The sequence below is a fragment of the Etheostoma spectabile genome, chromosome 9 (genome assembly GCF_008692095.1).
Source record: "Etheostoma spectabile isolate EspeVRDwgs_2016 chromosome 9, UIUC_Espe_1.0, whole genome shotgun sequence".
NCBI classification, from domain to species: Eukaryota; Metazoa; Chordata; class Actinopteri; order Perciformes; family Percidae; genus Etheostoma; species Etheostoma spectabile.
The window spans coordinates 2989928-3000415 of NC_045741.1; positions in this window are offsets into that span (position 1 = coordinate 2989928).

Consider the following 10488-nt stretch of genomic DNA (forward strand, 5'->3'; position numbering starts at 1 on the left):
AAATGTCACAACAGGACAAAATACAATCCAAACCCATTATCTACATAACTTAACCATACTACCACTTTCATTTTGTGCCTATAAACAATTGTTTTCCATTGCATTAAAGTCACCGATATCTAATCTCCTTTCCCGCCCAAACACTTGGTGAGCTGGTGATACAAACCCTGATTTAAACATTATAAATGTAAATGTAAATGGACTGTTCTTATTTAGCGCTCATATAAAACAGATATACTTTTGTACATACAGTAAACTCACTTATATGTCCTCCCCACTTTATACTACATATAGAAGTCAGCTGTTTTTTTTTAATTTTATACCCAAGGTATTGAAATTGTAGATAACCTTGTTTGTAAGTATTCCAAAAGTCATACCGTGTTGAACGGTGTTTTTTACTGTATGAAGATATCTGTGTCTTTAGGTTGGGTGGGAGTCCAATACAGGTCATCTTTGAGGGGCCCTGTCTCTTAAATGGTTGGTCACTTGTTAGTGAACCATGCTCTCTCGCTCATACAAGAATAAAAAATCGGTTGCCAAGTGTATTTGAAGTTAAATGTGTCTGTCCACCCCATCGAGGAAGGTAGGCAATAGCAACACCTCTCTGTATTATGAATACAGTTCAACAGCACCAAGAACTGCATCCTCAAGAATGACCATACAGTATCCCAAGACTTTTCTGAAAGCACAAAGACGTAATTTTCTAATTGTGATGACTGTGGATTTTTATTGAACTGATTTAGGAATAAAATATGTGAACATATGCGAACCTTTAAGCTCCCCAATGAAACAATAAACAATTTGTGAGAAAACGGAGAACAACATGACAGTCACAACCATTGAAAAACCTCAAGAAGTCGAGATGATTTATTTTACAAAATACGACAAACAAAATCACAAATTTGTTCCAGAGGGCGTTTGAATCTGTTGGTGTTCATGTGGATGAAATATAATACCCCAACTGCATTCCGATCTTTGAATGAGAATCACTGGCTACTTGGTGTTTCCATCCACCTGCCAGTGAACTCATAACACAACTCCATTAAATGCAAAGCAAGCTTTCAGCCACACTCAAGAATTTCATCATTCACAGAAGGCAAAGTGGACAGAAGACTTCATATATTTTTTTGATTTAAATACAAATACTACAAATACTACAGTGAGTTGGAAATTAAACATACAGCCCCCCCCCCCCGACTCGGTTAGTCATTCTCGCAGGTATAAGTACTCAATCAGAGAAAGAATAATGACTAACAAGAAATGTTTTTCTTGTGAAAGTGCAAACTGGTCTAAAGAATGTAAAGCCCATTATGAGTTATCATTAAAGTTATGAGACATATGTGGACTTTGTAGCAATTTCTTGTCAATATATGCTACTGTATATATTTCCAATGAAAGGAGCACCTTGACCTGATGGGATTTTCTACTTGAATTTAGTGCAGTAGTCAGAAACGTGGGCATTTCTACCTCTCTCTTTCAGCACTCGTCCACAATAAACTTGTGTCAAAACACTTGTGACTGCAGCTTTGGGTTGCTGTTCTCCTCCGGAGGAAAATTGCATCTGGCCTCTGGAAACCTGAGAGCCACCACACCCACTCTCTCACACAGCAAACACAGCCATCGCTTTCATGAAACTACTTTCTGATAAGTGCACACATGTAGGTCCAGAGAAATTGCATAACATCTAGAGCAACACGTTTTGACAGCTTACTGTAATAAAGGAGTATGCCACGTATAAACATGAACCGTGACAGCAGTTAGTGTTGCTCATATGCAGACAGTCTGCTCAGAGTTTATAGACAATGAAGGAGCTGTCTGTGCAGGTGGACTTAAAGTAAATGCTTATTCTGCTGCCGGTGACCAATTTGACCTTATCTAAAAAGAAAGTCTCATTCGAGCTCTTGGTCTTCTTCTGGATGGTTCTGTCTTGATTCTTCCACGTATGAATGAGAGTAACCTCTTCGCCGGTGACGGGCTTCATCGCTCCATAGATTATGTAGGTTGCCGTTTTATTCACAGTGAAGATTTCATATCTTTCCTGTTCATCACTCTCTACAAAGAAAAAAGGAAATATTTTCCATTAGCACACGGAGAAATGAACTTCTGAATAGGAATGTTGGAAGCAATCAAAATATAAGGGATGCTTACTTTTAGGTTTACAGATTATGTTGTATTTTGCTGCATCATTCAATGGCCGGGCATTCTGTAGTGACAAACAGATTGATTACTGACAGATACATACATAGAGACGATAAAACAGTGATAGTATTGATGCTGTATAATCAATGCTATGAGGGGTTTCTCACCTCGTTGCATGATGGCATGAACATGACAAAGTAGAGGATAAAACCCGCCAACAGAGCCACATTGACCAATCCCATCACTGTAGCTGAAGCAACCGCACACTTGAAGCAACCCCGGCTGTCCGCACGCGAGCCTCGGGGTCGATGAACAGCTTCCAAATTGTCCATCTCCACCATGGCGTCCACCAGTGCCTCCTTCTGTACTGCTTGATGTCTCTCCATAATGCAGACTGTGATACTTGTTGTGGATGTGGACTAATTTCCCTTCCTAATATACTTCACGTCTTCCCACACACATAGGAATCGCAAGCTCAACAAAGTGGGAATCCCAAGCTCAGTTAAGTCCCGCCCTCGTGTAATAAAAAGCAACCATAAAGAGCTGAGGGATTCCCTCGACAACCACGCAACAAAATGGTTTAATAATTACACCTGCCACTCTACTTTTTTTTAATCTCCGCTTCACCTGAGTCTCTGCCAGAGTTTATCAGGATCTGAAAAACATCAGATTAATTTGTGGTGAAACCGGAATGTACATAAGACGAAAGTCAAGTTCCATGATAAGGAATTTATTTAAACTCTTCACCTGTCTTTGCTTGTCAGTCAGTGTCTTAGCACATGAACAATTTTATCAGCTTGACACCCTTGCTATTCATACACACTCCAGTGGTAACTGGATTGATGATTACTCAATTATCCATTATTAACCCTTACATGGCTACACTAATTTCTAAAACACACATCCAAATGATGACTGCGTAGTCGTCATGTCCTCTCTGCTGCACATGCACGGGCTGGCACAGAGATATTTCTGCTCTTGAAGCGAGATCTCATATTTCCTCCGATAGGTATTTGGTTTCTGTTACAGCTGAGCAATAATCAAGCATGATCAAGCATAATCAAACAGATGAAGCTGCTGCTGTCATCTCTGGTGTGTGTTGTGATTTGCATCTTTTTCATTATTTCCAAAGGATATTGGATGTAAAGTGCATTATATACAGCCAAATTATCAACATGGCAGCACAAGTGAGGCTGTACAATGTCTTTATGATAAGACTTGGCTAGCACAAGGTGCACATGGTACTTTCACCTGCACAACTTTATCTATTTGTGCAACTTGTTTCGCTCAAATGCAGGGGCGGCAACACAACAAAGCAAAATGAAAGTGTCATTTCACACAAAATCTCTCTCTCTCTCAGTCTCTGTTTAGTCTACCCACTTACGTTGTTGACCCTTTTAGTGAAAATTCCTCCACAAGAGAAACTGCCTTCTGTTACATCACTGTTATTGCCTCACTGTTATTGTCCCTCCCACACTTGCTGAGCAAAACACCCTTGCATCATCATTGCTGTTCTATATCCGTCTTGGCTTCGGTCCTATCTGCTGCCAGGTCAGAAGTACACGTTTCAGAGAGTATCTCTCTCTTTGCACCATCCAGGCATTTGCATTACTAATTATCTCACTTGTGTGTGTGTCTGTCGCTATAGTTTTACAGTGGATGGATGTTACAGAACATCAGCTTCAAGAGAAAGCACATTTCTACTTTGAATATAGACAGCTAGGGAACACTTTGTTGGAAAATAAATGAACCTAAAAGAATTTAAGTACTAAGAACTACAGGTTTCAATCTAAATTTCTTTAAGAGCTCCCTCTTAATGAACATATTATGATTGCAGCTTGGCGTGACATTGTGGGGCTTGGCACGCATGAAAACAATTACAAATATGTTTCCAAAACCTCCAGTCAACAGTTAACTGCTCTTTGAACCAACGCCAGGCAGAGAGCCGTTCAAATCAAGGCAGACAATTACACACAAGTTCCTCTTCAGTTGTATTTGTGCCTACTGTCCATGGACTCACAGAGGGGGTGCACTATGCAAAATGATTATCACCAAACTTGCTTCTGTTGCTTGAGGCATGGCACCTAATCCAAAAGTCTGTCTAATTACACAGATGCTGGGGGTTTTGTTCACGTGTACCTTAATGTTGAGAGTAGGATGTTTAAATTTGGAGCAATGCTTTCGGAAACAAAACAACTTGCTACTGCAAAAGCATCAGTGTCATTTTCATTTGGACTGAAACTGCACAGTGCATTTTTTTTTTTAAAACACACAGTATGTACCCATCATATCAGTTGGTTCTTACAGAAATCTCTCTATGGACAGCTGGAGTGTTTCCAAACAACAAGAAATTAAGTTGCAGTTTCTTAAATATTTCAACCAAACGGCAGGCACAATTTTACATGCTGAGCACAGGAATTATTTCATACATACAACACTCATTTGCTGGAAGCCAGGCAACTGCCACCATGATTTAGAAGCCATTTATTGGGTAATTGTACGGAAGCACGTTCATCAAGTGGGTCAAGTGGCAATTAATTGCTAGTACTGCTTGTGTGGATTTAGTAGCCTTTATTTACAGACGAAAAAAGGTGATGTTACACACATTACACCGCTATGTTCACAGCTACTGCTTAACTTCCAACACACACTCTCTCTCTCTCTACCACACATTCATTTGTGTTATGCACACAACCTATGCACCAAGTTTTTCATTAAAGGTGTTCACTTCTTGTGTGACATTCAGTGCATCTTGGAGAAAGATGACTGGGCTGAGAATGATGACGAGTGTTATAAAATTATAGCTTGGTAGATCTCTCTCTGGTTGATAGAGAGAGAGAGAGAGAGAGAGAGAGAACAAAAAGATATTAGTGGTGGAGCAGCAGAGAAGGAAACCTGTGGTCCATGTCACATGACCTTACCCAGACTTGTGTGCCCACAATTAATCTTTCCATAGTGCCTAGACAACTAAACGTAGTGCTTAGCGCTGCATTGCCTGGTCCCGAAAGAGCGCCAATGTGGGGTTTTTTTTAGCAACCGATATGCATATTTTATTTATCTCCGCCAAAGAGGAGCCATTTTTCTGTTTGTTTGTTTTTCTGTCAGCAGGATTACAGACAAGCTACTGGCCCGATTTTCATGAAACATTTTAGAAGGGTGCAACATGGGTCACAAAACAACCCATTTCATTATTCAGCAGATCCGAATCACAAGGCGGATACAAAGTACTTTTCACTTGCATTAGCATTGTGAGATAGGGTATTTGAGCTGCATTTATTTGGGGTCAAAATAACTGAACAATATAAGTTCCCAAATAGGAAAATGTACTCTGCATCAACATTGTGAGATATGCCTTGGCGGGGTCTGCGCTCTCCGAGTGCCCTTCCAGTTTCTTAATGATTTCTTCTGGAATCAGAATTTTGGAACCAGTTCTAATTTGGATCCAGTTTCTCAATGATCCCATTTAGCATGGCATTTACAGTAAGTGGCTAGACTAAGAAGCAACTTGTTTCACCAGTTTTCTCATCTAACCGAGAAGTCTAGTTTGTTTTCATCAGAAACAATGCCTTTAGGAAACAGCACAATTCCTGGGGAGAGTGGACAACACTGACAATGCACAGCTGCACACTTCGCAGTTTAACCACCTGGGAAAATACACCCATGGAAAGACATATAGCCTACTGTACAACTGACACAGGCTGGGAGGGAGCAAGAAACAGAGGTTGTGTAGGAGGCATCTCTTTTCATTTCTTGAACCATCACAGTATAGTTTAATTGTCTATATTGGTTTACATTTGGGCCACTAAAAATGTACTTCAAACCACCACAAATTGAGGGGCTTGGTGGCCCGTGGTGGGGCCAGAGCTTTAAAATATTAGCCTCTATCGCTGATACCGTTTGAAAAAAAAAAAAAAAAAAAAGTGCTCCTACATTTTACTAACCACACTAACACTAGGTCAACTCTCTATTAGATCAGCTTTATGCCTCAGTCTTTCAGCATGTGTTGTGCATGTATGCGGCCAACAAGTGCTTTGAAACTCCTTTTAACAGGGCTCTCGTTTTAAAACCAATGAATTCCAGCACCTTCTGGAGCTAAAGCTAGCTTAACATTTTTTTTTTATATGTTATGCCACCTGACGTTGAAGATGACAAACTTAGGCTGCAACAGTTCAATTCAATTCAATTTCAATTCAATTTTATTTATAGAATCAATTCATAACAAGAGTTATCTCAAGACACTATACAGATAGAGTAGGTCTAGACCACACTCCAGAATTTACAAGGACCCAACAGTTCTAGTAGTTTCCTCCAGAGCAAGCAACAGTGCGACAGTTGTCTTTGTCATTGTCTTGTAATATTGTTGGTTTGTTTGAAGCACAATGGAACTTGGTGTAACTAATTAGGATATTGTGATTATTGTGTATGCTGACGATGTTCATTAATTGTAGGACACACACAATAAAGACTTCATTTGCTTTGTTTCTGCATGATACAAAGACTTTTCTTCCATTGTATTTGCATATCCCATGCAACATGCCCACGCATGGAGCTGACCTTTGAGCTTGTTGTAATAACTGACCTGAATGAGAGTTTATGATGTGATCATGGCTGAAAGGCTGTGTGTAAATAACAGAAACACCAACAGAAGGCTTGCAGTTTTTAATGCTGATTTTTTGCGTTTGGACTCATGCATGCCATTAGGATCATCTAAACCGAAAATTTTACAAATAAATAATATGTAGCATAACAATGGGTTTTCAAACCCAGTACAGCTCACATTAAGTCACATGTAATTTTGTTTTACAACCTGTCCTACTGATTATTTGAACCATTTTCTCTGTGATTAATGAAGACATAGTAGATTGAGACGTGGCCCAAGGGAACAATCAGCGTCTGTGCATAGTACACAGTGTGCGTGGGTGTTAAAGCTCGCTCTTTCGTAATTTGCTTACATGTATGCTCTTGTTAAAAATAAACCCTTCATGGTTCCTGATGCCAAAATGAATGTTAAACTGTGCAACACTTTCCTAAAGTCTGAGGGATTTTCCACACACATCCTGAAAAACCTGATATGCCTTAACAGGCTTTCACTAGAAATATAACTGTTGTTCTATTATTAGAAATGTCAAGAACCATATATAGCCAAGCTAGATTCCGATCTTCAAACACAATACCCATTTTTTTTTAAATATAAACCAGGAGGTTAGTGTGAAAATGCAGCCTTAAACCCCTGAGCCCTGCAACTGTGGAAGTGAACAAAGGGACTTGTGTCATGTCATTGTGTGACGTGAGAGAGCTCCTTCTTCTGGTTACTTTCACTTTTGATCACGTGCCAGGTAATGATGATGAAACTGCTGACTCTCACTGCAGACAGGCAGCAGAGAGAGAGAGACAGAGAGAAACTAAATTAAAAGATGAATATTCAAAACAACGGCAAAGTGCCAATAGAATACAACACAAAACTCCTCTTAACAGAGATATGCAACTGGCCCAATATCTCAAAACAAGAAATCCAAAAGAAAATCTAATTTTCACTAAATACAGAGTCAGTGGTCATGAGCTCGAAATTGAAAAAGGTTGATGAAAAAAAACAACATTAAAACAAAACATTTCTTATGTCCCAAATATTTCCAAATATTTGAAAAACATGTACCAGGCTTCACTACCTACACGGAGGAAAAAAACATAGCATGGCTGGCACTTAAATATGTCTTCTCCTGCCACAATATAAGGCAAAATAAGTAGAGAATTGTTTTTATTATCATTTTTATTGTTCTTTTTTTTAATGTACATATAATTGGTTCAACGTACCCTTTGAGGGAAATGCATTAAATTTGTTTATTATCTGCAATGATATCATAAATATCCTGTTTACTTGTATTCTTATTATATTAGATGTATTTTCTCCTTGTTGTTGTTTATATGTATGTTTGTCCTATGCTTTGGTGACACAGATGTATTTTTTGTCATGTCAATGCAATCTGAAATTAAAAAGTTGAGAGAGAGAGAGAGGATTGAGAAAACAAGGAAGAGGAGCGTATTGCCAAATGAAAACTCTTTTTTTATTAGTTTCATTCCAACAGGTGACCAGTGCCAAAGCCAAAGCCATCCAGGTGCACCACATCACCTGGATTCATTACACACTGGCACTCTTATATCACATCATCATTTCACATTCATATGAAACTATGGTAGCCACTAAAACCATTTAAACCATCACTGATATTTATCTTTCATTGGGTTTCTGAAAATTGAAAAAGTTCCTCATTTTAAACACATCATCTCTGAGAAAAATACTTATAGTACTTCTATAGTAGAGCTCAGAACTAAACATGACATTGTTTAAGCTTGGATGGTAAACCTGAGTATGGTTTGACAAGAGTACAGTACAATGTACCTTACAGTATACTTAACAAGTATTATTCATCATTATTACAACATGGCTTTTCATTGAAAATATCATAGCTTCACTTATACAGTATATACAAGGAACACTAAACACTCGGATCTTGCTTTATTACTATAAGCATAATTTAAAAAAACAAAAACATTTAAAGAGCACTGTGCATACAGATACAATCGAAAAAGTGAACTTCCTCTCCCCTCCTCCTCTCCGGTCTGTACCTGAGCCGTCTGGGTGTCAGTGCAGCATCAAACCTGTCCGACATGTGCTTCACTTTTCAGGAGCACCAGTTCTACTCTATTGAGATAGAACTGAAAACTTCCGTTAAGATTCTTTTATTACAAAGAAACTGTTGGTAAGTGAGACTGCCAGTGTGGTGGTGAACTCCACCAGTCCGGTTATCCAAGCGAGATGAACAATGTTTGGTAGCCACACAGCACACAGAACGCTTACGCGACTCAGATTGGAGCTTCACATGAGAATAAAAGCACCAACACCAAATACATTCAATAGGTACTACACACATAAAGTAAAATTGTAGTTTATTTACATTTACAGTATATTAAAACTAAAAAGGCACCGAGGGAGTAAAAACGGCTTCTTAGCCCCAGTTGCTCATTTTGTGGCATGGGTGTGCTCACAAAATAAATTCCATTTTTTAATTTGACAGCTGCCCTGTGTGAAGGTGGTTTAGTATTGCTCAGACCTTTTAAAAGACACAGGGATCATGAGTGTACTCGGAAGTATTGGCAATGATTTTGATAATTGATGAGCATGAGCATTTGAAAAATAACACCAAACATTTTATAGTTCCAGCTTTCTTCTAAACGTGATTGTATGCTGTCTAATTATAGTCAATTATTACTATAACTATTTTTCAGACGTAAAAAAGCAACTCTATTATGTCACCTTGGGCTCGAGAAAATGGCGATGAGAATTTTTCACTATTATCGGCTGCTTTACAAACCAAACGATCAATTGATTTATCGGGTTATGGAAATGGTTCAAGAACAGCAGCCACATTTTTGTGAATATTATGTTTCCTATATTACGTTTTCTGAATATAAAAAATAAAAATAAAAATAGCAGCCAAATTTCGGACTTGTGCCCCCCAAAACGGGGTGGCTTATTGAGGGCTAGTTCTTTTACTAGGTTTAATTCTTTTAGCTATTTTATTTCTACGACATGAGAATTTTAAATCTCTGCCACCGCTAAAATCATACGATTTACTCTTGCCCAGCACCATGCACAAGTTGCTGAGATTTCTTGCTGACAGTCAAACCGCCAGACGCATGCAGTAGGTCCCCTGGTCCAGGTATTAGCACAACACACGTCATGCCATCAGTGGGAGTCCTGCTCAGGGGCTCTGTTCTCACAGCTGCAGGTGAACACGATATTGAGTTCTCTTCCTCGCTCCAGTTCCTCGCTTCATGTCTTTTTCTTCAGGGGAGCGTTCATCCGCCCTCATCAGAATTCGCACCGCTTCCCCAGCAGATAGTTCAGGCCCACAATCGCATTCTTAATCTTGAACCCATCTGTGGAGTTCAAGTGCAGGCTGACCTTGTCCTCTCTAGTGAGGTAGGCTATACTGTGGAGCCCCCTACAGACCTCATGTGAAGCATTCAGGCGGAAAGAGCTGACAGGACGTTCTTCTCCCACCACCCTCAGCTCCAGCGTTCCACTGGCCTCCTTAGCGCCCAGGTAACACACTTTCATATAAAAAACATAGGGTCCAGTGCAGTTGACGTAGATCTTGTCTCTCTCTTCGACGCCCAGACTCATCATGTAGCTGCTTTTCACTTGACCAAACTTCAGAATCATGTTTTCTGGGTTGCCTGAAAGGTGAAAGACACAGAGGGGAATGATAGAAAGTGAGAAAATAAAAAGGGTCAACACCTTTAGGAAAATTAAAAAATAAAAAGTATGTGTGTCAAATAAAAAAAAAG